Source organism: Protopterus annectens, chromosome 2.part2 (genome assembly GCF_019279795.1).
Source record: "Protopterus annectens isolate FY-2018-M chromosome 2.part2, PAN1.0, whole genome shotgun sequence".
Lineage (NCBI taxonomy): Eukaryota > Metazoa > Chordata > Ceratodontiformes > Protopteridae > Protopterus > Protopterus annectens.
In genome coordinates, this window is record NC_056730.1 from 931,041,956 (window position 1) to 931,068,678 (window position 26,723).

Sequence of the window (26,723 nt, forward strand, 5' to 3'; positions counted from 1 at the left end):
GTCCCAGAGCCATGTATATGTCCCTGATGCTCCGTCAGTTGCCCAACCTGGGTCAACTGAGCCATAGTTTGGGCTGTGTCCTTTATTATTTGTCCATTGATGAAGGTTTAGTTCCTTCAACTGGGTATTTGAGGAAATGTTTGTTCTGCGAAAGAATAGGAGGTCAAAGTGGGTCGGATTTTTCATAACTCGGAAGTTTATATACAGATCCCCATGGAGGAATCTATAAAAAGTGAGTAAAGAGAGAGGATTGCCTGTCTGTCCTGATAACTAAGACTGTTGAGGTCACTTCTTTTTTTAGTTAGTCACAATATCAAAGTACATAATCCTCAAACTGTAAAACCTCCAAAAAGGATTGAATGTCAAAACACTGATAATGTTTTTTTGCAGGGGGTAAGCCACCTGCACCCACCACACCCCATGCTGATTTTATATATGTATATACAAAGTTTGTGATCAGACAGCAGTGGGTTAAGTGCAAATCCCCACTCCCCACTGCTCTATGACCTCCCACACAGTGGCAGATTCGATCAGACAACTCTGAGATTAATTCTTCCAGCATTACACACATTCAATATCACAAACATTCAACAATTTAAACCACTACAGCTTAGGCATATGCATGCCAAAAGGAGCATTGTATTCATTAATAGGTCTGATAATATATGAGAAAATGGGAATTAAAACTTCCTCAGATCTAGAGCAAATGCCATTTGGAAATTAGATGAGACAGATAAACAGCTTTCTGTACTAGTGTGAAGTCATGATTGTCAGAAGATAAGAAGTTGTCAACAAGAGTGCTTGGATCCCTTAAGACATTGTTTTATTAGAGGTGTATGCCACCTCTATGGTGAGGGATTGTGCATCATTTACCAAAATGAACTATACTACATTTTTTCACAGTTGTTAACATGGTCTAATCTATCTTAGAGTAATTATGAGTCAGTGTAATATCGAGTAACAGCACCCACTTTACACTTGCCTGTAAACTTGGATAACCATAGGCTAGGAGTATTGGCCTGAAGGTCTGAGAAATATAAGACTTAAGTAAGAGAAGACTCAGCACTGAGCCTTGCGGTATACCACTGATACATTTGTGGTTCTCCAGAGCGAAAACTGTGATTCTAACCACTTTGGTTCAGTCAGATCTTGTTTAGCTATCCACTTCACAACTTAAGGATTTATAGTCAGATTTACAAGTCCATCAATAATGCCTGCATGGGGAATAATGTCAAAAGCCGTGACCAGATGCAGATTTGCTGCATGCATTGCATAACCAGTGTCCACAGCTTGTTGACTTTTTCAAGGAAATGAGTGAGGTTAAAGAGGCAGGGCCTTCCTTTGAAAAAGCCAAATTGATGAAGTCCAGGGTTAAGAGATTTTGAACGTCCAGAATAATATTCAGAGTACATCACATAGCTTTACAATTGTGGCTATTGAGACTAATGTGTCTATAGTTTCTTAAGGTCTGTATTTGGGCAACCCTTGTGTAATGGCATTACTGTGGGTGTTTTCTAGGTTTCAGGAATGTAACCAGTTGAGAGACTTGGCGTAAACAGGTTAAGCAGGGATTCATGTCAATCATTTGTGGTACTGGTTATCAAGCAACCTGGTGTGTTTTATGAGATCATGAATGAGGTGGTGGTAGTTTTTGAGGGGACTTGTTCTGCAGTGATTAAAGGGTGTGACTGGGACTTTTAAATCTGTGAAATCACTATAACTGTAGGTGGTGTAAAAGTTGTAGTAAAATTGTCAGATAAGATATTAGTCATTTCCTTTGGGTCAGAGAAGCAGTATTACTGTCGACTAACTCTGGATATTATGTATTAATTCTTAACATAGGTAAGAAAGTTTGATAGCTATTTTTAGTTTTAGTGGCCATTCTGAGTTCACATTCAGCTTTGAGTTTACTCAAGGCTCCCTTAAGCTACTTAATTTGCTTAAGTGTCCTTTTATGGCAGTTGAAATGAGACATCTTATAAGCATAAAGTAATTTCTTTCTTTTGTTATATAAGTTATTCATACAGGCATTCCACTGTACAGTTTTTAATTTGTCATTATATTTGGCACAAATAGGAATATCTTTATATTATCAGTGCAGCTATTTAAGTGGTAGTGGAAGTCAGACATAAGAAGTGGGACCCATCGGAGCAGTATTACAGCAGAATTTATTTAGTTCATCAAGTAGCAGAAGAATATCTGCTTTTGAGGATTCCATAAAACAAAGCTATTTGCAAGGGAAGTACCACCAAGTAGAATCATAGGAAGTTCCTAGGCTATTGGCTCTGAGGCCTTACAAGCCTAGCCAAGAATTTAACCCATGTTCCAACAAGTCAGCACCTGATGCCACTGACACAGGTGGAATCCCAGGGGTGTATTTTCTGATGTTCGTGTTTCACTGTTGCAGTCCTAACCAATGGGTTATCCGGCTCCCGGTAGCCCTCGATCGGCCAGAATACCAAAGGTAAGTACAAATGATGTCAGCTGTCATCTGTTGTGAAGGACGTCAGGGCTTTCGATACAAAAGGAGGCAGCTGACGTCACTTCCTCAGTCTTCCTTGCCATGGAGCCCAAAGCAGAAGCATTTCTTGCACGAGTGCCGGTCAGCAGTTTACCAGCCGCTGCAGCCCGCAGATTTTCAACCACAGGCCTCTGTTGAGACCATTTTGCCTTCTGACCTTCCACCTGTTGCCTCTTCAGCTGGATCTGGAGCCGCAAAGCTGACTCCGGTATCCGAGACCCCCATTCTTCGTTCAGACAGCAAGCTTATACCAATGACTTTGGCTGCAACTTTGGCGGTTGCCAGACCTCCCGAATCCTTTAGACTTGCAGGTAAATTTTCCAGTCGTATGCCTGTGAAGAAGCAGGCTCCAGTTTCCTCTCGTTCCCCTCATTCTCAAATGGTTAAAATAGCTGATGACCTTTTGACTCTTATTTAGGGGTTCACAGCCTCCTCCTTCAAAAAAAGGTAGGGATGTCTTTCCTGAGGCTTTGTCCTTTTCAGGTTCTGATACTTTTAGCATTTCTGTGGCTGAAGAAGTTTCTCAAGTTTTCTCTCCTTTTGAGGATTCAGATGCAGAGGAGTCCATCCCTTCTGCTTCTTCTTCAGATGATTTCTCTTTTGGTGATGCTTTAAATACTCTCAGGGAACATTTTAAATGGGAAAGTCAGGATTATCCCCTTTCTAAGAAAAGGATGAGGGACTTTTTGAATTTGCCTCAGCATAAGCCTTTGGCTATTCCACCTGTGTTGGAAGTGGTTGATGATGTTTTTCTTGAAAATTCCTTGACTCCAAATTCGGTTCCTCCTGCTCCCAGGAAACCTGGCAGGTACTGTAGAGTCCCTGATTCTCATTTGTTTCTTTTCAGGAATCCATTGCTGATCCAGAGGTTCTCAAGGCCCTAAAGGGGTTAAGGCCACTGTTACTAAAAATCCTGTTCCTTCTAACAGGGAACCCAGGAACCTAGATAGGTGGGGTAAAAAGATTTATACCTCTGCCACTCTTGATAATAAGTCTACTAATTGTCTTTTTCATATGTTGAAGTACCAGCAGCACACCTCGGAAGCTATTAAGTCTAGGATAGCAGGTGTGCCTCAGTTGGCGGAGAGTAAGGATATGCAGGATTTGCTGAATTCTGCCAATCTAGTCAATAAACATTCATTACATTGTGGTTTTGACATTCTAGAAGCCTCCGCTCTGCTATTAGAAGGCACGCTTGGCTCAGGGAGCAGCCCCTACCAGAGCCTGTTAAGACTAAGCTTTTAGATGTACCTTTGCATAAGGACAGTCTTTTTGGCAGCAAAGCAGAGGAAGTGCTCAAGAAGATAGAAGACAAGGCCAAGTCTATGCAGACAGTTAAAGACTTTCTGCAAGTTCAGCCTCCTTGCTTTAGCAGGAATTACCCTTCTAAGAGTTGGACGTTCCCTGATACTAGCAGACAGCTGTTCTAGGACAAGAGGTTACAAATCTTCTAGGGGACAGGTGGCTACCCCTCAAAGGTCTAAGCTTTGGCATGCTTCCTCTTCCAAGGCGGGAAGTTCTAAGCCTGCATCTCAATCTAAACATTCTCAGTGACTCTGTCCAACTTCTGCCTGTTCATGCCTGCCTGGAGAGTCCTTTAGGGGGGAAGGTTGGCCCTTTTTACAAATGTCTGGGCCACCATCACAGACGACAAATGGATACTAAGAACTGTATCCCTAGGGCACAAGTTTTGTTTCCACACCTTTCCAGTACCCAAAGGATTCCTGGATGCTCCTCCAAACCAAAGGGCAGAAGTAGAAAAGCAAATGTTGTCTGTTACATCTGGGAGCAATAGAATCAGTTCCTGCTCAGCAGGTAGGCCCGGGTTTGTATTCCATACTTTTCCTAGTTCCAAAAAAAAGAAGACACATGGCATCCTATCCTAGATCTATCCATCCTAAACTCTTTCTTGATAATTCCAAAGTTCAAAATGCTCACTCTGCATCAGTTGCTGCCAATGTTAGAAAAGGATTCCTGGCTGGTAACACTGGATCTCAAAGAAGCTTATCTGCACATCACTATCAGGGAAAGTTGCAGGCAATACCTTCGTTTCAGGGTGGGCAAGCAGCATTATCAAGTCTCTGCGCTGCCCTTTGGCTTATCTACTGCTCCCAGAGTTTTCACAAAGTGCCTTGGGAGTGTATTAAGTTATGGAGTTTGATGTGGTAGAATCTGGAAAGGCAACTCTGAGAAAGATATTTTTGAGTTTTTGGTGTTACTTTGATTTTGATTGAAATGGCTGTATGAATTCAGGCTTGGCATAGACCTATGGATAATAAGGGTGGGGTCATGAAGAGTCTTGATTACGAGCAGATGTGACTTGCAAGTGCAAGGAGATGATCAGAAGAGTTAAAAATATTTTTCATCAAATCAACCATTTCCACCATTCCTATTGCAGTGAAGGTGCATGAAGTGGTAATTTATCATTTGTTTGAGATTCGCTACTTATCTTTACTTTATTTTCCACATTCTTATCCTTACCTGACTATAGTGCATATGATGCGTATAAGCCTTTTATTTTAGGTATTCCAGGAGGAGCTTGATGCAGTATTTTCACTAGTAGGCAGCACATTTAATACCCCATATAGACATTAATGTGAGAAATTCATCAAGACAGGAAATGTATTGCTTGCCACCCATAAGCTTTATGTAATATTTTGTATGCACTGAAGGATTACTGCCTTAGATTCATTTGTCTAATTTTACTGGCCACACCTTTTCCTGTAGTTCATCTGCAATACAGCCCAATGTTCAACACTATTTTTTTTTCTTTTTATGGCTGGTATGCAGCACTGTTTTATTCCAGACTTTCCACAAAAGGGACAGTACATAATTTGTACTTCGACACAAGTCTCTAAATTATGTAATGATATCCACACTTTTGAATAGCTGCAGTTTCATTTCAGCAGCCTAAGAGAGACTGAGTAGCCCAGTCTTTGGGTGTGACTCAGTATATTGCTTTCTGTATTAAAAAGATGTATGGGAGGGACAATGGTGTTAATTTTTAATGGTCACATAGCTGACCATCAATTTATATGTCAGGGCATGGACTGTAAAGGCACTCTGCTGACAATCTGTTGTACATGAGGTGTAATTGGTTTGGTAAATGCTTATTGATTCTTCACTTCTGACCAGCATTTGCCGCACACATAAAAAAGAGGGTCCAATAAAGATTAGTATTTATAAAATAACCAAAATGAAGCAGAAAACATGACGTGGTGTCAGGAAGCAAAGAACTCTATTTATTCTAATAAAACTGCATTACTATTTGCACTTTCTGCCTTAAAAATAGCATAGATTTTATCAGTCAGCAACAGCATGAACAAATTTCATACATCTTTTCCACAGTGTACATTTTTCCGGGATGCTTACTGAAGAAAAGAACATTCACAGGCTTTATACCACTCTTAACAATGTAGTTCTTGAAGCAAGCCTTATTTCAGAATCAATGTCAACAAATGGGAAGAACAGTGCTTGGGAAGTGTCCATATTCTCAGAATGTTCTTCACCTCTTTCCTTTTCTTTCTTTTTCTTTATCTTTCTCTCTTTTTTACATTTCTCTACAGTGTGAATATTGGTGGAGTTTGGTACAAACCTCATTTGCTTCTTGATATGGTTTTCAATTAGTAAACGTAACCATACTGATTGCTATTCTAGGCCATTCTATTCTACTATGCAATATCTTTGTCAAGCTTGTATTTTGTGATTTTAGAGAGATTCAGACTTGGAATGACACATTGGTTAGCACTTCAAAACTCGATTGTGGGGACTTCATGAGAAGGAGTGGTAATAACCTGGATATGCAATGGCATCTGTGGATTTACCTGAAGTTATCCATTTAAGAATACCGAATAGCTGTTTACCTCCTTTGTTGTAGGAGAAGGACAGGCAATTACTAAGGAATGTAAAATAAAAGACAAAAGATTTATTTGTTAGTACAGAAAATAATAGCCCCCATTTTGCAAAGCAAATCTCTACCTAAAGGATTTAATGGCGCTGATGGCCCTACAAGGAAAGCGTGCACCCCTTGTAGAGGGCCCAAGGTGACTGGTGTTGGTACAGATGTTCATCGTGTTTCACTGTTGCAGTCATGACTGTAGGGTTCTCCCCTGCCGGCAGGCAGTCCTCGGTCGGCCAGAATCCCAAAGTCTGGGTCCGGCGTCGGCTGTTCAGCCATGCTCCCTGATGTCAGAGCGCCAGGAGTACAAAGCTGACAGCCGACGCCATGTTCTCCAGTCTTTCTTGCCGTGCGGTGATAGCAGTTCGCAAGTGCCGGTCGGCTGACTCCTGACAAACTTTTCTGAACAATCTTCAGTCCAAAGACTTTCTTCTCCTACTCAAAGCTAAGTACCCCGTTGGGGAAACTTTTTTCTTGCTCCAGTCCGATGTCAGAAAAAGTTAATAATTGTATTTCATGTGGGAAGCAAATACCTCATAAGGATTTTCATTCTTACTGTATTCCTTGCTTAGGCCCTGACCACAACGTAACTAGTTGTCAGTTTTGTGCTAGATTCAATCAACGTACAATTAAACGAAGGTACGATTTTGCATTTCATTACTCGTAGGCTTTAATTACAAAATGTCATCGGATACGGTTCCGGCTACCGGAGTTCACAAACGACGCAAGGACAAAGACAGGCCTCCGAGGTCCAAATCTGACGATATCGTACAAGCAGAGCCAGCTTCAGGTTCGGCCGTCGTCAGTGAGGTGCTTTTGCAACCCCTGTCGTCGGCCATTTCGGAACCGATGGCCGAAACGGACTCCCACGAGGAGCCAACTAGGCCTTTGAATACTTCTGTTGCAGGACCTTCGGACAATGCTCCTTCGGATGGGTCCGGAGCCGCTGTGCAGGTACCAGCTTCCGAAGGGGTTTTCAGGCCTTCTCAGCTTCTAATAAAGGCAAAGCCAAAGACAAAGGCAAAGACTCCTTCCAAATCAAAGACTGCAACACAGGCCTCTTCTGATCTGGCTCCCAAGTCACAGAAACAGTTACTTAAGATGGCAGAGGACTTACTCACTATGATTAGGGGTTCACATCCCCCTCCAGATAAAAGGCCAAGGCAGGAAGTTTATTATGACTCCACTGATCAGGCTTCTGTTTCTTCAGTTTCTTCTTCTGACCAGGATTATTCTTTCCCTCCTTATGAGGATTCTGATGCTGAGGAATCCATCCCCTCAGATTCTCCCCCTGAGGATTTCTCTTTTGGGGAAACTTTGCATGAAATGAGGGAACATTTTCACTGGGAAGGACAGGAGTATTCAGAATCTAAGAAAAGACTAAGGGATTTTCTTCTTCTTCCCCAGCATAGACCCCTGGCTATTCCTCCTGTTTTGGATATTGTGGATGATGCTTTTTCGGAGGCTAACTTAACCCCTGACTCTTTTCCTCCGGCTCCTGTTAAGCCTGACAGATATTACAGGGTTCCTGATTCCCACCAGTTTTTATACAAGAACCCTACTGCTGACCCTGAAACCATTTCTCAGGGTCCTAAGGGAATTAAGGCCGCTTCTGCTAAGAACCCCATTCCCACTGAGAAGGATTCCAGATCTTTAGAAAGATGGGGCAAAAAAGTGTACACTTCTGCTACTTTATCTATTAGGGCTTTAAACTGTCAGTTTCATATGCTGAAATACCAGCAATTTCTCCTGTCTGTTTTAAAACAAAAGCTAACTTCCATTTCCGCCTGTGCAGATAAGGAATTACATGATTTAATGCATGCTACTGAACAAGTTGGGAAGCATGGTTTACACTGTGGTTTTGATGCCTTGGAGGCTTCTTGTAGGGCTGCTGCCTCTGGTACAGTAATTAGAAGGCATGCATGGTTAAAGGAACAAAATTTGCCGGATCAAGTAAAAGCTAAATTATTGGATGCTCCTGTTCAGCATAATGTTTTGTTTGGATCTAAAGCTGAAGAGGTGATTAAAAAGATGGAGGATAAGGCTAAATCCATGCAAACAGTTAAATATTTCTTACAAGTACAGCCACCCAGATTTAGTAGGAATTGGCCTACAAAAAATTGGTCCTTTCCCAATTCAGACAGGCCTCAGAGGGGTAGATACAGACGCTCACGAGGAAGGCCTCAAACACAAGCCTCTTATAGACCAAGACAGTGGACTGCTTCCACCCCTATGGGAGGAGAGGACAGGTCGCAAGCTCATAGGAAACAGACTCAATGACTCCCTCTGTTGGGCTGCAGGAACTTCTTGACTGGAAGCCCCTCTCGGAGGAAAACTTTCTCTTTTTCACCTAAATTGGACTCATATAACCCAAGACAAGTGGGTTCTGGATGTGGTTTCAAGAGGTTACAAATTCCATTTTCATACCCTACCAAGGCCAAGCGGATGGCCAGATCTTCCAAAACATCAATGGACAGAGGCCTTAAACCAGGTGGAAGCTCTTTTGACTATGAAAGCCATAGAACTAATTCCACTTTCAGAGATGGGGCAAGGCTTTTATTCAAGGCTCTTTCTAGTCCCCAGGAAACAAAATTCATGGAGACCCATTCTGGCTCTGTCAGTCTTGAACACTTTTCTAGAGATACCAAAATTCAAGATGCTAACTCTGCAGCAGCTGCTTCCAGTGCTGACCAAAAATGCATGGATGGTAACTTTGGATTTAAAGGAGGCATATTTGCACATTCCCATCAGGCAGGAGCGCAGAAAATACCTCAGGTTCAAGGCCGGATCGAGGCACTTTCAATTCTCTGCGCTGCCCTTTGGATTGTCTACTGCGCCCAGGGTCTTCACCAAATGCCTGGCTCCAGTAGTAGCTTATTGCAGACTCAAGGGAATTCAAATCGACCCTTATCTGGACGACTGTCTTATTCAGGCAGACAGCAAGGAGGTCTTACTACAGCATCTACAGTTTGTTCAAAATCTTCTCAAGTTCCTGGGATTCACTGTAAACTTAAAAAAGTCAAATTTGACACCCTCACAACAGATAATTTTTCTGGGTGCTTCTTTAAACACAACAACCCAGCTGGCATTTCTGACACACGAAAAACAGTTACAGCTGGCTCTAACTTTCAAAACCTTGGCAACTTTAACTCAGCTATCTGCAAGGAGATTCCTGCAGGCTTTGGGTTACATGGCCTCCTGCATCCTTCTCGTACCATATGCAAGGCTACATATGAGGAAAATACAGTGGTACCTAAAAAGTGTATGGACGCAGCATTGCCACAGTTTAGACATTCTGATCTCCGTCCTGCCTTGTCCTCAAAAGGAATTTCTTTGGTGGTCCAAAGCATGCACTCTAAACAAAGGAAATCCCTTCTGTCTGCCTCCAGCCACTCAGATACTAACCACGGATGCCTCGGATTATGCATGGGGAGTCCATTTTCAGGGCAACTGTCTGCAGGGCCTTTGGGCAAAGGATCAGAAGCACCTGCATATCAATTTAAAGGAAATGTTAGCCATTCAGAAAGCTCTATTGGCCTTCAGGAATCTTCTTCAACCAGGACAACTACTGATATGGACAGACAACACCACAGTTATGTGGTAAATAAACAAGCAAGGGGGATCTCATTCCTACCCCCTTTGCAGACTAGCCATGGATCTATGGAACACAGCTCTAGCTTGCAATCTGGACCTTCAAGCTCAGTTTCTACCAGGGAAGCAAAACTTCCTGGCAGACAGTCTGAGCAGAAACCTTTCGGACCCACACGAGTGGATGTTGGACACCGAAATATTCAGGATGATAACAGCAGTCTGGGGATGTCCTCACATAGACCTCTTTGCATCCCACCTCAATCATCAACTATTTTTTGCACCAGGACTTTCCACGAGCAAGCTTGGAAAGTGGATGCACTATCGTTCAGTTGGAGAAACCTCTCGGGATATGCCTTTCTGCCTCTTCCTCTTCTTCCACGGGTATTATTAAAGATCAAACAGGACAAGCCCAAGATGATAATTTTGTTGGCCCCAAATTGGCCTTGACAGTTTTGGTACCCAACTCTGAAAAACCTATGTCTGGAGCCCCCTTGGGTTTTGCCACAGACTCCGAACCTTCTGTCCCAGCACCAGGGTCAGGTTCTACACTCCCATGTCAGAACTAAAAGCCTGGCGGCCTGGTTAATCCAGGGTCTTTGATACATTCTCTCCTACCCAAGCAGGTTATGGATGTCATTTTAGAAGCCAGACGTCCTAGCACTAGAAATTCTTATGCAGGAAAATGGAAAAGATTTTGTTCCTGGATGCAGGCTCAGGATTCTAATCCTCTTCTTCCTAACATTCCTTTGATTTTACTTTACCTGACGGCTCTCTTACATAAGGGTCTGTCTTTCTCTTCCATTAAGATACATGCCTCTGCTATTTCCGCTCATTATAATACAGATCCTCCAATCTTTTCCCACCAGCTCATGAGACAGTTTCTCAGAGGAGCTAAGAACTTAAGACCTCCTAGATCTCCTCCCATTCCTGATTGGGATCTCAACTATGTTTTGGAAAAGCTCACCTTGTCTCCTTTTGAGCCTGCTGCCTCTTCTGACATCAAGTTTTTATCTTGGAAAACAGCCATCCTCTTAGCTCTGGCCTCTGCCAGGAGAGTTTCAGAGTTGCAGGCTCTTATGGCTGTAGAACCTTATATTATTTTTCATCAAGACAGGGTGTCTTTAAGGACTAATCCTACTTTCATGCCTAAGGTGGTTTCCAAAGTGGCTTTAAATCAAACTATTCACTTGCCAACTTTTTTCCCTACTCCTCAAAATAAAGGGGAAAGGATCTTACATTCCTTGGATGTACACAGACACCTACGTTTTTACCTGGACAGAACCAAGGACATCAGAAAATCAGAGCAATTGTTTGTTTCTTATGCTTCAAGTTCCCAAGGTAAAGCCATTTCAAAACAGACCATTTCTAAATGGATTGCTCATGGAATCAAATTTTGTTATTCACACCATGGAAAGCAAATCCCAGGGAGTATACGTACTCATTCCACCAGAGCTGCTGCCACTTCCGCTGCCTTCCTCAGGGGAGTTCCTACCAAAGACATTTTGGAAGCTGCAACTTAGAGTTCAGTGCATACTTTTTCAAAGCACTACAATCTACCTCTCTACTCTAAGTCTAGGGCAGGCTTTGTTTCTACAGTCTTGCAGGGCCTTTTAGCCGCCCCTTCTTCTTTATGACCACCTCCCTTTCATTCTGCTTTGGGATTCTACCCTACAGTCATGACTGCAACCGTGAAACACGATGAACATAGTACAGTTGTGTACACTTACCATAAATGTAGATGTTCGAGTGTCTTCACTGTTGCAGTCTGGGTTTCCCTCCCTCCTGTCCCCTCTTATTTTTGCTTTTGTGTGGTTCCTTTTTCCTCCATTCTTCTGAGGTGTATTTGCAAAGGTTATGGGACCTTATTCATTTTGGGACTCCTGACATCTGGGGCAAGAAAAACTGGAGAACATGGCGTCGGCTGTCAGCTTTGTACTCCTGGCGCTCTGATGTCAGGGAGCATGGCTGAACAGCCGACGCCGGATCCAGACTTTGGGATTCTGGCCGACCGAGGGCTGCCTGCCGGCAGGGGAGAGCCCTACACTCATGACTGCAACAGTGAAGACACTCGAACATCTACGTTTATGGTAAGTGTACACAACTGTACTTTTCTGGATATTCTATGGACACTCCGGAGACTCCTACCCCTTTTGTAGATCTGTTTGAAAGAATAAGACTTTCTGTGGTGGACGAGCTTAGCATGGATTTAGTAGCCCCAGTGTCTATTAAAAAGGGGTGTCTACCATTTTTGAGTCAACGTGACATATGGCCCAGTTTGGTTTAATGGCAATAAAGGAAATCATTGCTGTTGAGTCTGTTCAGGGAAACCCTATTGTGCTTGAGGTTGATTATGGCCTTTAGACCAATATGGTGGAGTCCAGGCCGAATTCCACTGCTGCGAAAAAGGATTGGTTTGTTGTGATGTTTCAGACGCAAATGGGTTGTTGTTGATGGCAGGGGGAGGTGGTTGTGAAGCCAGGTATGGACAATTATTTTTCCAATGGTCAGTCTGCCCACAGTTGTAGCACTCAGATTGTTGTTGTTGGGCTGACTGCTGAAATTGCTGATGATTACTAGAGTAATTTTGGTTGTGATTTTGGCCACCCCTACCCCTTTCTTAAGTGCTTCCTTTTTTGCCCCTTTCTCTTCCTCTCTGCCCGAAAGCAGTGAACATCTGGATTTGAGCATTTAGTAATTTGCTTTGCAAGTCTTTTTGCTGCTGGGTCAACCGATCCGACAGATACTGGGTTAGAGTGACTAATTCATGCAGGCCTAAACTAGGCCAACTAAGACAAGACCTCTTTCAATTTATCACCGGCCTTAGCCCATCAACGAAGGTAGCAGACAGTTTTTTGGGTAACCGGAGTATGCCTCAAAGGCTTCAGTTAACCGGTTAAGAAAATGTTTGACAGTCTCTTCTCTCTTTTTTTTTTTTTTTTTTTTGTACTATGGCTTTGATTTTTGACCAGTTGAGGGTCGGTGGAATGATAACAGTGATAGCATCTATTAGACGTTGTCGCACTGCTTCAAGCCCATTATCACGTTGTGTACCATGTTTAGGGATGGGAGTAGGGATACTTGCATGATCCCAAATTTTTTAAACAAATCAAGAGGGACAGCATACTGAAGAATGGCACAAACTTTTTTGATCGTGGGATTTTGAAGGTTTACATGGCCTGTAAGTACTTTCTGGAATTTTGCCGGATTACTGAGAATTAAAGGCAGTGACTTTGTTATTGCTTGGAAGTCTGCTGTTGACCACGCCCGGGGCACAACTATAGTAGCGGAAGCCTGATTATCGCGGCTGTGGGCGGGGTTAGGAATTTTCCTGAGTGGTATTAAATGGTTGTCATCTTTTGTGAGGGGAAACCCACTGAGACAAATACAAACAACTGTCCCGGGACACACGAAAATACATATAACCTGCAGGAGTTCCTTTTTCTGGCTCTTTTAAGCTTCCCACATTGCTCCCATGATCAGTAATGATCACTTTTATTTTGCTTAATACAGAAAAGAAAATGACGATCACCACCGTAATATCCCACACTCACACGTGCATACTTATGACGCCAGAACTTTTCGATTAATCCCTCAATCCTACGTCACATGCATGCACAGAACTGAAAAAGATCATGCTACTTACCTTTGGACTGAAAGAGAGGAAAGCGTGTTAAAATATATTTTTGGTGCCCTGTATCTTTTTTACAACACCCCCCCCCCCATTTAAACAAGGCACTGGTGGAGATACTGTAAAAAAAAAAAAGACAAAATCTTGTCATGGGCCCATAAACCAGCACATCCACCAGTCCTGAGTGACCGCAGCATAGCCAGATCAGATCCGAGTAAACGGCAGCAAAATTGTAAAATAAAAGGCAGAAGACTTCCTGTCGTTCAGCAACTTTTATTACACATGTGCATGAGCCTCTGAAAAGTATCAGGGTGACTCCCAGAACAAATATTGTAGCTTATATAGACTATTAAATGCTGACTCAAGCTTATATAGACTATTAAATGCTGACTCATTAGAAAAGTAACACTGAACTAATGAGAACACTGGAAGCATGATTAACCAATAGGGCCATTTTCCATAGCTCTAAAGTAACATGATGTCATTACATCTCTAGGTAGAAAAAGAAAATCAAATGCATTTTCATATGTAGACATGTTTACTATTACAGTCTCTCTTTTCAGTAACTTTTCACTATTTGCAGACTGTCACATTTCTATGTACAGTACATTTTAGATTCATGCATTTTGTTACATACTCATACCTTCTAATACACTTGCATTTTCCTTCATACTTTACAATCCCCCATTTGATGCTCTCTAAGCATCACCATTTAGTTCTTTATACATTTTCCCAAACTCTAACATAACCATGCTAGTAAGGTTTTCAATCTCATCATTAATACTACTCTTTTCTTGGACATCATCAGTTACTGCAGGCATATAAAACTTAGGCACTTTGGCATTTGTCTTGGAAGACATAAGCTTCAGAATGCAGGCTTTTATTATAAACAATAGCAAAAAGACAAAAATGATTAATACTGCAGTTGTAAGAATCGGTTTAAGTAGGCCTCCTTCCCATCCAGAGAAGAGCTTGGTTAGCCAAGCCCAAGTGGAGCTATCGGCGTTTTCAGCTTCAGAGAGTTCAGAAACCTTTTGTATAAGTTCAAGGTGGCTCTCGAGTTCATGCTGATTGTCAGTAATAAATGTACAGCACTCCTCCTGGAGTAAAGCAAATGTACCCCCTTTAGCCGCAAGTACAATATCAAGGGCCATACGATTTTGAAGGACTACAGCCCTCGCAGTTAGTTTATTATTTCTTTAGACTTCAAGAAGTTTAGACAGTTTTCTCAATTTCCAAATCAATTTTACTGCTCTATAAGCTGGTAGGATACCAGCTCCAGCTATGACGTCATCACCCAGGTCTATGTGGGAAAGTCCTTTGGTGCTTGCGTGAGTGAGGTCATGATAATAGATCCATAAGGCATCCACCTGTCCTACCGGGTTGGTGGGTGCTTTTATTTCTTGAGTGTTTCTGATCTTTCCTTGTGGTAGTAAAGTAGCATGGCAAATTGCTGGAATAGGATAACCCCAAAAAACAGCTACCAGACCAATTTTCTGGTAACCATTTATATGCTTTTCTACCACATATAAAATACAATTCTTCTTCCAAGAGCATAGTAGAAATGTTTGTAGTGGCATTGTTATTGAACACTACTTGGGAGAATACATCATATAAGTCTAGCTTAAGTTGTGAAGTTGCGAAAAATTTGTCATTGTAGGGCTATTTTCAAAGATCCTTACCTCCTTTGGCCCCAGCATTGTTCCATTTGCATTACAGGTCTGCCAGTCTGAATAGTTTCGGAATGGTGCAGATATGGCAGCCCACCACACTGAATAGGAAATGGATCTGTTCCGTGCCGTAACGTTGATTGACTGTAAGGCTGTGTAGTTTGTGATGGCACATACTCTCTTAATTGTTATGCTACAATTGCTTAACCCGACTTTCTTTATTCCTTTTTGTTTTAGACATAAAATACCTTGCTGTCGATATGCCAAAGTCAGAGATACAGTTCGATCTGAATGTGTCTTTTTACACAGTCTCCCAGAAATATTAAAGAGGATGGTGGAATAATTATTGGTGGGTAAAGGGCTAGCCATCAATGGCAATCCGTCATGTGAAGTAGGGATAGCGGCACAGATCCAACAGTCAGACACGTTGAATGTGGAAGCATAGGTATATTTCAGAGCCTGGTAAGTGTTAAAAGGTGGGTGCCAGGTTGCTCTCTTTTGGAGGGGCACAGTAGTGACTGTGAAGAGGAATGGCCCGAGCAAAAAGAGTAATGCAATGAGAATGGCCATTCAATAACTGTGGGGAAAGGTTCATTGCGTTGGTGAAGCAGGAGATGGTACTGGAGACGTGGAACAGAGTAACTTTTTATCATTAGTCGTCATCCTGAGGTGTGGCAGTTTTGCTTTTGGTGCAAGCTGCAACTGGTTTAGGATCAGGAGCTGTGAATGGAAGAGGTTTTTGAGAATCTCATGGTTCAACCTTTTTAATGTGTGACACATGGATCCACACAGGAGAGCCTTGAAGTCGGACTGCTGAAGAACTGGTGAGGAGTACTAGAAATGGTCCTTTCCAATGCAGTTGGAGAGCTGTTTTTTGAGAAAAGGACGTCACGTAAACCCAGTCCCCAGGTAGCAATGAGGGTTGCAGAAAAGGATCTGGGGATTGCTGGGCTGCTGCAACTTGTTTGTGGTACTGCTGTAAGACAGAAACAAGAGATTTACAGTAAAGCAAAACATTAGCATCAAAATTATTAATTGCAGAGAGGGGTGGAGGCGGAGTCATAGGAAGACTTTTGGGGCATCCCATAATAATTTCATGAGGGGAGAGACCCTTTGTCAGGTGTACCTGAGAGCAGATTGAAAGCAATGCTAAAGGAAAGGCTTGTACCCATGTCATTTCTGTTTTTGAGGTAAGTTTTGCTAACCTTGTCTTTAAAGTTTGATTTATTTGTTTAACAATGCCAGAGGCTTGAGGTCTATAAGGACAGTGAAACTTGGGCATGATAGCTAGCATAGAACATAGTGCCTGGGTTAATTGAGCATTAAAATGTGTACCCCTGTCAGAGTATATAGTACAGGGAACCCCAAATTTGGGGATAAAGTCATAACATAGTTTTTTATCAACAGAGACAACTTCATTTTTGGCACATAGATGTACTTCTAACCAACCAGAAAAGACATCAACAACAGTTAAAACATATTTAAAACAATTACAGAATGGTAGTTTAATAAAATCTCATTGCAAAGAGCAAAAAGACCCCTGAGGTTTCGGCATAGGTTGAGGTTGGGCTCTAGTCCCTTTTGAAATGTTATGCTGTAAACATACAGAACAAGTGTTGACAAAGTGGCATACAGAAGCTGAGAGGTAGGTGGCAAACCAGTCTCGGAGAATCAATTTTAGTAAAGCCTGAATGTCAATATGGGAAGGTAAATGGTAAGCCTTTATAACAGAAAAATGTATAGATTTAGGGCAGACAAGCCTGCCGTCAGGATGTTGCCAAATGGATTGTGCATTTTTAAAGAACTGAAACTTTTGCCAAGTCTCTCTTCAGCTTCTGTAGCTTCATACTGTAAAGCTTTTAAAACATCATGTGTGAATAAAGACATCTGCACAGATTGTTGATAGACTGCATATTATTTTTCTGAACAGCACCATTTAGTGCAACCTGTTAGGCAGCCCAGTCAGCTAAGGCATTGCCTTTTGTTTCAAAAGAGTCATCTGATTGGTGAGCTGCACATTTTACAACAGCAATTTTTGAAGGCAAGAGCAAGGCCTTTAGTAAGTTATTAACATAAAAGGCATGTTTTATAACAGTTTCAGAGGATGTCAGGAATCCACGCCCTCTTCACAACGTCCCCAAATCATGTACAACACAATAAGCATATCTAGAGTCAGTGTAGATTGTAACAGTTTTTCCTTCTGCTAGTTTGCATGCATGCGTCAATGCCACAAGTTTTGCTACTCGGGCTGAAGTGCCTGGCGGTAGCCTACCGGTAGAAATTACTTCATGTGGGGAGCATACTGCCCATGCTGCTGTTAATTGGCCAAGTTTATTACATAAGCAGGATCCAGCCATGAAAAGAACGTAGTCAGGATTAGTGAGTGGGGTATCAGCAAGATCAGTTTTAGGAGGAAGTACAGAGTTAACAACACACACACATTCATGGGGTTTTTCCTCTGTATCTGTTGGAATTGAAGAGGCTGGTTTCAGTGGTGGGCACTACTGGGAAGGCCAGCAGAATGGCCTTATTGACTTGTCTGAGATCTTGCACGAAATGATAAACCTGTCTTCCCGGTTTCTTGACAGAGAGAATTGGTGTGTTACACTGGCTCACTGCGGGAACGATAATGGACTGCTCTATTAAAGAGGGTATTACTGGTTGAATACCTTGTTCTGCTTTCTTAGAAAGTGGATATTGGTGTACCAAAGGCAACTGATCACCAGGTTTCAGCATAATACAAACGGGAGTAGCCCAACATTATTGTCGTGGGTAGTCCACAGGGAGGCAGGTAGTTAATTTAAATGTTTTGACATTAGTAGATTCGGGGCTGTTAGGACTTGCAGGGACACTGAGTCACCAAGAAGGCCAAGGTCTTCGTTGTGGCTGTCTGGGGGCACCTGTAAAAATACACTATCTTTAGTACAGAAAATAATACTCATACCTTCTAATACACTTACATTTCCCTTCATACTTTACAGGAAATACTTTTCTAGTAGTTTATGAATTGTATTATCTGTTACCACCAGGTGGCCAACTATTCAGTGGAAAATATTGCAGCTAATGTCACAGCATCAAGGGTATTGCTATTTCTGGTGTTTGCTTCAGAAATGTCTCCATTACTGACATTTGTAATCTGTCCATTTGCTCATTGGTTCTCGCTTTCAGTTAACATTGTTACTTGCTATATATTTTCAGGAAATGTATATCCTTCTGATCCTTTTCTTCTTGCTATCTAACATCTACCATTCTGGGGGATTTTACTGCTTGGAATTAAACCCTGCTTGTAGACCAACTTTTGAGTGCCCCAGTATTGAATACATCAGCTGTGTTTTTACCTATCAGTTGATTTATGAAAATGAACTTCTTCACTGTGTCACTACTACCCCTTTGCTATCCCTCTGTACTTCAGACAACCCATGGCTGCTGTCATCTCTTTAAATTGGACAATTGTATATTTATATATCCTTTTTAACTTAGTGGGTGTCACATCATCAGTGTGCTTCTTGCTTGCAGGAACTGTATTTGCTGATTGGTTGGGATGAGCTGACTAGCTCAGGGACTAATTATTTTGCTTTAGTGTGACACCATAATGTGTGCCAGCATGGGAAAAAGGCTCTTCTGAGTGTGGGAACTTCCTTGAAAAATGTACCAGTTTACATTGGAATAATTGGAATAAGAGGATAAACCCAATGATAGGTGCATCAAGGAGGTTTCCTTATAGGTTTGCACCTTCACATTCATGGTAATACCAAATCACGCTGTTCAGACATCAGCACAAAATGCCTTTATTTTGACTTGGACCCAGTATATTATGAGCTGTGTTGAAGTTAATTTTGATGCATTTTATGCATTAGTTTTGCTGTTATAAGTAATGCTTAGGACATCTTATTTTCATATTGTATTGTGCAGTATCAGTTCAGAGTTTGAAAATGTAACCGTGTCTATCTTTGTGTGTAGATGAAATCTATTAGTGTCCTTCTGTCAGTGAACCAGAGAGATCTGGCAAATCTAGACCATACAAATTGGTCAATAAGGGAACAAGGGTATAATATGAATGGGTTTATAAAGGCCCTAGGGCCAATAGCCTAGTAACCTCCCATGAACCTGTTATAACTTACTTAAAAAGGAAAGGGGCATGTTCTCATATCTTCTGTACAGAAAGGCATTGTGCCTCTGACAGTGCATCACAGACAGAGGTATCCTCCTCTCATCATTTCACATCCCAAAGTATGGAGGTCTATATTACTTCAGTGAAAGACGTATTCAGTGACTACGTCTTCATCTCTCACCAGCTGCCGAAATTAACATCAGCGAACTGCGGAATTTCTCCCACAGTTCGGAAACACTAGCCCACCAAACATATTGAACACAAAAAGCACTAAATCAAATCCATCCAAGTAGGGGGCTTAACCCCCCCACACACCCCAACATGGGGAGTTGTGCCCCCCCAACTATATATACCAACTCTGAGATTGCACTACACTGGGGAAAAAGGTAAAGTTGAGAGGATGGTCAAGTGTTTCCAAACCGTGGCTATAATTCCATGGTTTGCTGAAGTTAATTTCAGTGGCTGGTGAGCAATGAAGATGTATTCGCTGAATACGTCTTTCGCTGAAGTAATACAGACCCAAGTATGGCTTACTCACTGAGCTGCTCCTGCAGTCCTGTTCAGGAGTTGCATGTTCAGGAACAGTGGTTGAGTCAGATTTTCTTGAACTTGGGCACTTGGAAGATTGACCTCTTCACCATTCAGGAGAACATGGTTCTCCATATTTTCTTCTTTGTGCTGCAAGGAAACAGTAATTTGTGATGTTTTCCATTCCTTGACTAGGGAAATTTCTGTACAAATTCCCCCCATCCTATCTTATTTCACACTTTATTACAAAATTTGTGGAAAAGTATCAATGCAGATCCTCATCACTCCTTTTTGTCCTTCCTGCTGCACAAGAAGGGTGTGATTTCAGGCATGTATACACATAACATACGCACACACACACACACACATACATATATATATATATATATATATATATATATATATATAAACATACACATATGTACACGTCACACAAGAACTGTTGCTTTTTTGGTGCAGATATCTGTAGTGACACAAGATGGAGACAAAGTGCAATTTATGTGAATGAGGAGTGCATATGTTTTTTTTCTTCATGCATTTTTATTTTTTATGTCTTTGATATATAAACATGGCATGGATTAAAATATTTTAACTTTAGAACTGCATAAATATTTTCTGTTTTCCAAAACATTTTTAATATTTTTTTTAACATGTAACAAATATATACACTGAGGACAAAACCAACATTAGTTCATTTTGAATTACATCACTAGTATCAGAAACAATTATTTAAAAATAAATACATTTACATTTTTTCTAATAAAGAATCTAACTTAATCCAGCATCCAAAAATCAGATTAGGATTATTAGTTCTTAATTCTGTCATGTTTTTTTTTTTACACAAATCACAACCATACCTCTCAACCTCTTAGAGCAAGAAATCTGGACAAAGCCGTAAATAATGGGTGGACAAAAGCCCAAAAATAGGGACACTTTTTAAATATTGCTTTTACAAACTTAGAAAGGTGATAGCATAAAATGTATTGCATTAGCATGAATTTTCTGAAGGGTATGAAGTCTGAAACTCAAATGTCTGTCTTTATTTTCTAACTTCAAGCCATTTGTCAGAAAAAACACAGTTTTATGAGAAACTGACCTAAAGTTGAGACCAAAATCTGGACATTCTGCAAAAATCTGTACAGTTGAGAAGTATGATCACAACATAAATAATTTCTGTTTACCAAATCAGTGCAATTGAATAAATCAGATAATAATAAACTGCCCTGCATGTTTACTGGGATGGAGCACTTGCTACTGTTTTATTGCTACAGTAAAGGCCTTGCTATATTACTATTATAAACTGAATAGTCTATGAAAGCTCTGTTATTAGCCCCAGTGTGTACTGCCGGTGAAGTCTACAACACTGTAGAATCCGTGTGTATTATTTATAAAATTATTAATTCAAGAAGGATTTGCTAAAAATACCTTTTTTGAGTCCATAACTTTCGCTAGCATAAGAGTTGTGTAGACAAAATTGTGAGGCTTTGCAAAGGTTTCCTTTGGAGTTTTGTCTACTGAGGAGCAACTGACTTTAATTAAAGGATAGTCTGTTTCTCGTTTTACTGCAAACAACAAGCAGGACAAAACTAATTTTACTGTTAGTCTTGGTTCTGTCAAGTGACAGGATTTTCAAATTTGTGCTCACAGCTCACACTCCCCCCACCTCAACTGGACCTTACTGCAACACTGCCAACAGATAAGTAAGTCGCACCCCTGCTGATAATACTGCTTCCTGCAGTATGTGGCATGATCCTAACCATTTATGTCAAAAAGATGACATTTTATCTAGCAGAAGCTTGTCTAGGTTCCTGCCTAGAGCCCTATGCTAGTTGGTTTGAGAACACCAAAAAGCTAAAATTAAATTATTTTAACCCTCTTCAATTCCAATAGTGCCTTAGGCACTTTGTAACTATTAGTGCTGCATGTTCCAGCAAAATGAGGGTGGGAATTAGTTTAAACTATACTAGATGGAAAGATGATTGCTGCTAAATTTACTTCCTCTGTATGCTGAGAGCTCTGGAGACATCAGTACCACTAACCAACACAAGTGTTGCTGAACTTCACTGTAGTTGAATTGGGTGTTTTTTTTTCTATAATTACTTTGGAAATTTTTTTCGGAGCCTTAAGTGTGATGGGAGTATGGATGCAGGCAATGTATTTAATTTTTACTGATTGCTGATTATTGATGGTGCTGCAGGATTTGTGAAGTCATATAGAATGGAAGTAGGACTGTAGACGTAGGTAAGTTTGCTGTACAGTGTGCTTTTTCCAGTAATCCCCACCCCAGAGGGGTGGGGTGGTTTCTCATTTTTTAGAATCTCCAAAAACTTAAAGGGTACAGGCTGTCCAGAACACAAATCCACATTTATTTTAACTATTAAAACATACCATTAAGCACTTTCATAATCGAATCACGACTTCATCGGAATCTGCTGAAGTCCTGATTTGACGACGAAAGTGCTTAATGGCGTGTTTCAGTATTTAAAATAAATGTGGGTTTGCGTTCCAGGCAGCTTGTTGTCCTTTATGTTTTTGGAGCTTTAGTTTGTATTTGTTTCCTAGCTTTTGGTCATTGTTTTAGAAGTTTTTCTTGTGTTAGTCTTAAAATTTGCAACTTTTGAAACTGTACATGAAGAAGATGAAAATGTTCCTTATTTTGGGTATTGGGCATTATCCCTGATGATTTTTAGCCATGTACTTTAACAAGATGAGGGCTATGCTTTTTGTTTGTTTATTTATTTTATATTTGCTAGCTGGGTAAGTACACTGGTCTGAGGGCCCTTTCCAGGAATGACCTGGGCATCCTCAAAAGTATATGGGAACTAGTATATTAGCAGTGAGGAATTTAATATAACATACAAATCATTCTTTGGAGAAAGTACATTCCAAGTGCATCTAAGCATAAGAAAAATATTAACTACAGATATGTTCCTTAGTGTATATACACTGGAAATAATAGAAAGCAGTTTATATACATAAAAAGAAATTGTAATTCAGAAACATCAATCATGCATAGAAGCAATTGAGTTAATTGAACATCAGCAGTGGGAGGTTTGCTGACCTATAGTTGGGATATTCATTTAGGAAGGGTAGTAATACACTGTGGAGAGAGAACTTGAATTGTTGGCCATACTTAAATGCATTACCCAACTATCTATTCAATACTCATTTGTAATGTGAAGTGATACTGTGAAGTTGGGGCGGAGACATTACCTGTTTGCCTCTGTGAGTGTTAAAACATCCAAACCAAAGGATAAAAAAAATTGCACAGACAAATAATTCAGTAACATCTCTAAGAAAGACCCAAACAAGCTAGGGCTTTCCCAGTGGAAAACCTTAAACCTCCTGTAGTGGAGACCTATGGGATTTATGAATGTGATCTCTTAAGGACATACCAGTGTTTCAGCTACATGGCTTGTAAATGCCCATGGCATTTTAGATTTTCTTTTACTTTTTAAGTCTTTATGGGTACATTTAGGCCATAAACCAAACCCCACTAGAGATGCCATGGAATATATGTGAATAACCCCTTGAGGACATACCAGTGTTTCAGCTACATCACTTGTGAATACCTAAACCTTAACTTTTTTGGGGGTACATTTAGGCCAATGAAGCAAACCTCACTAAATGTAGACATACTATACTGTAGTTTTTTCTTATATTGTCAGTACATCATATGTGGATTGTTTGGCTATATGTTAGAAACAGAGTTTAAAATAAAGCCTGCTAGGCATAATATCCCAAATTGAAACATTTATTTTTTTTTTATTTTTTATTTTTATTTAACATTTGTTGACCGGGAATGTCCGTCTAGGTTCCACAGATCCTGTTTTCAGTGGAGGCCCGGGGAGAAATGCTCCAGATTTACATTGATGGCTTAATCCAGTATCATTTTTTCAGTGACTTGTGGAAAGTCTGTAGGCTAAGGGAAGGACCTGATAACCCGTGTTACTATATTCCAATTGGCAGGGGATAGTTCTGCAAATGTCTTTTCTGCTGTTGTCAGGGGGCCTGGCCAGACTGGCAGTTTGACATCTGTGTTCTAAAGGTCCCACCAAGAGCTTCTAAAACAGACTTTTTTAAAAGTCAAGGGCAGTCACAGTCATTAATTACTTTGTAGGTTAAGGTGTAAGAAGTAGGATTGCTGTGCCATCTGGAAGCCAGTTAGATTCAGCAATTGTCTGGCAATGTTGTTTTTACTTAGGCTTAACTGGTTAAATCTTAGAATTTTATTCTGCATTTTTTGTAGTATTTCCTGATTTGGGGAATACTGAACACTTCTTGGCAGGGAGTGTTCCAGATGAGGCAGCAGAATGTTTAGGACTGTGCTATGCCTAGTTTCCTTGGTTAGTAAGTAGGATGTTGTGTAGGATATTTTGAGTTGGATAAGAACTTTCTGGGACTGTTGCTCCACATGGTTAAGAAATAGTTGTTGAACAGCACCCTACCCTGGTAAACCTAAATAAAATATATAAAGAAGGAAATACAGTGTCTGGTATAGTTATCCCAAGGTATTTCTTTGGTTCAACATTTGGGTGTTGGCCAGGGTCAAAGAGAGTGAGGGGTGTGCCATGGAGAAACGTTTACTGGTCCTGAATAACATTACTGTTGATTTTCTGGTGTTTGATAACTCTAAAGCCAATTACCAAGCTTTTTAAATTATTTTTCAAGTTGATTTGCTGTGTGGATGCAGCAGCCCTAGTGATAATTATCTTATCAGCATACAGTAAACAGTGGAGGTAGGAGAACTGCCATGGGAGGTTATTAATGAACAGTGAGAATAAAAGGGACCGAAGTACTGAACTTTGGAGTACTCCAATATTGGTAGTAGTCGAGATTAGGTTTGAATGTTTTTTACAAATTATGGATGTTCTGTTGAGCAGGTAGTTTGTGAACCAATCACATACCTCACCTGAAAATCTACATTGCTTTAGTTTTAGTAACACGACAGTGTGGTAAGCACACCCAAAGGGTAGTTTTAGATCAGTGAGTACTGTCCTAGTCAATAGTCATTTCTCATAATTGAGTATTTGTCATTCGTCTGTGAGAAAATAGCTGTGGTGGTGCTATGCTTGGTCCTAAAGCCGTATCTGTTCCATATGACTTTTTCATTATGTCTGCCATATGGCTGTATATGGATGTTGGTCTGTAGTCATCTGCTGTCTTGACTGGTGTAGAATAACAGTGGGGCACTTGAATAATGCTGGGATGTATCTAGCAGTCAGTGGAAGGTTGAAATATGTGTGTGAGGGGCTGATAATAGTTGATGGTCTATTTTCTGAAAAGTACCAGAAAGTTGGGATAGAGGATTAAGGCTATATACATATACATAATGTCACCTACAGTGGCAGCCACTTCTTTCCTGACGTCCATATGATGCCTCATGCTCATCTTCATGTTCTTCACAAAAAATACAAAATATTGAAGTATTTATGGTTACTGAAAACATCCAAAAGCAGGGTTACTAGATACCCTGCTTTTGTGTATGCAGAGTGCTTCTTAAAAAAAGCAGATACTTCCATAGAAAAAACATTTATTTTACAAATTATTATTGAGTTGATAATCAGATTGTCCTGCTGCATCTGTTGTCCCACTGCATGTGTTCACACATATATACCGTTATCTGGTTGATTCTGCTGCTGAACATAAACATGTCCCATCATAGTTCTGCAGGAATAAAATACACGGTTTTCATATTTTCTGCGACCTCTACTTAAAATCAGAAAACTGTGGTCATTACTGCACTTACACCCCCAGAGTACTATATGCACATACGGGTTCACTACATATGACCGAAGCCCATTTGACTGAGACCATATGACCGAAAACCCATATGACCGAATACTCATTTGACCGAAAAACAGCTCTGGCAGGTATATGCCCTGTTCCCCACTGTAGTGCGACACTGGAGTTAGAATATATTGTTAGGGGGGTGTGGGGGGCGCAGCTTCCCACCTAGTTTGATCAGATATTTTGTGGTTTGATTTGATATTGTTTAGTGACCGTGCACGTATATACTCATGCTCATATGCATGCATACACAATCTCTTTTTTAGGTTCTACCAAAAAAAAGTTGAAAGGCAAAACTCTGAGCATCAGAAAAATTAAAAACTAATGCGTGAAGCACAAAAGGGTGAAAAGTGGAGTGTTTTTTTTTTTTTTTTGCAGAAATTAAGCATACCTGCACCCTCCCTAGTGTGGGAGGCAAATCTCCTAATATCCGAACGTGTACATATTGACACCATGGTTACACCAACTCAAAAAGGAGAAGTCTCATGCACACTTAGAAATCTCACCAGCAGTGATTTCCTATAGAAAATGGCTGTTGTAATTGTGCTTTTTGGCATCTTGTGCTTCAGGTAATTAACTATCAAGTAATTTCTCATTGGCCATCTAAAGATGTACCATTTTTAAAAGTATTTCACAGCTGTTTATAGAGCTGTTGTGAAGTGCTCTAGTAAACTTCATTCAGGTGATGTTCTTGTCTTACTCGGCCTCATGTTAATGGAACCAAGAGCCATAACCACCTGTTGTAGTTACTGTGGCTTCAGAGCACGGTGACTTCCAGTAACAATTTGTTTTAAATGCAGTAGTTTGTGGCAAACTCACATCTAGAGAATATTTTTAGGAAGTGGTTCTGACATTTCAGCTCAGATATGATAATCACATAAGCATAGAAGCTGGTAGTATGTCTTAGATAAATATTGCTATACTGTGTGTAATAATGCTGTCCATTAGTGTGTAATTGTTGTATATTCTTTGGTGAGGGCCAGTAA

At 40.7% G+C, this 26,723-nt stretch overlaps 1 protein-coding gene across 1 annotated transcript in view; it reads left to right on the forward strand.

The window, feature by feature from the left end:
• LOC122795855 (xanthine dehydrogenase-like) overlaps window positions 1-26,723 on the forward strand; it is a 5,725,158-nt gene that overhangs the window by 523,470 nt on the left and 5,174,965 nt on the right. The gene's annotated exons all lie outside the window — the stretch shown is intronic.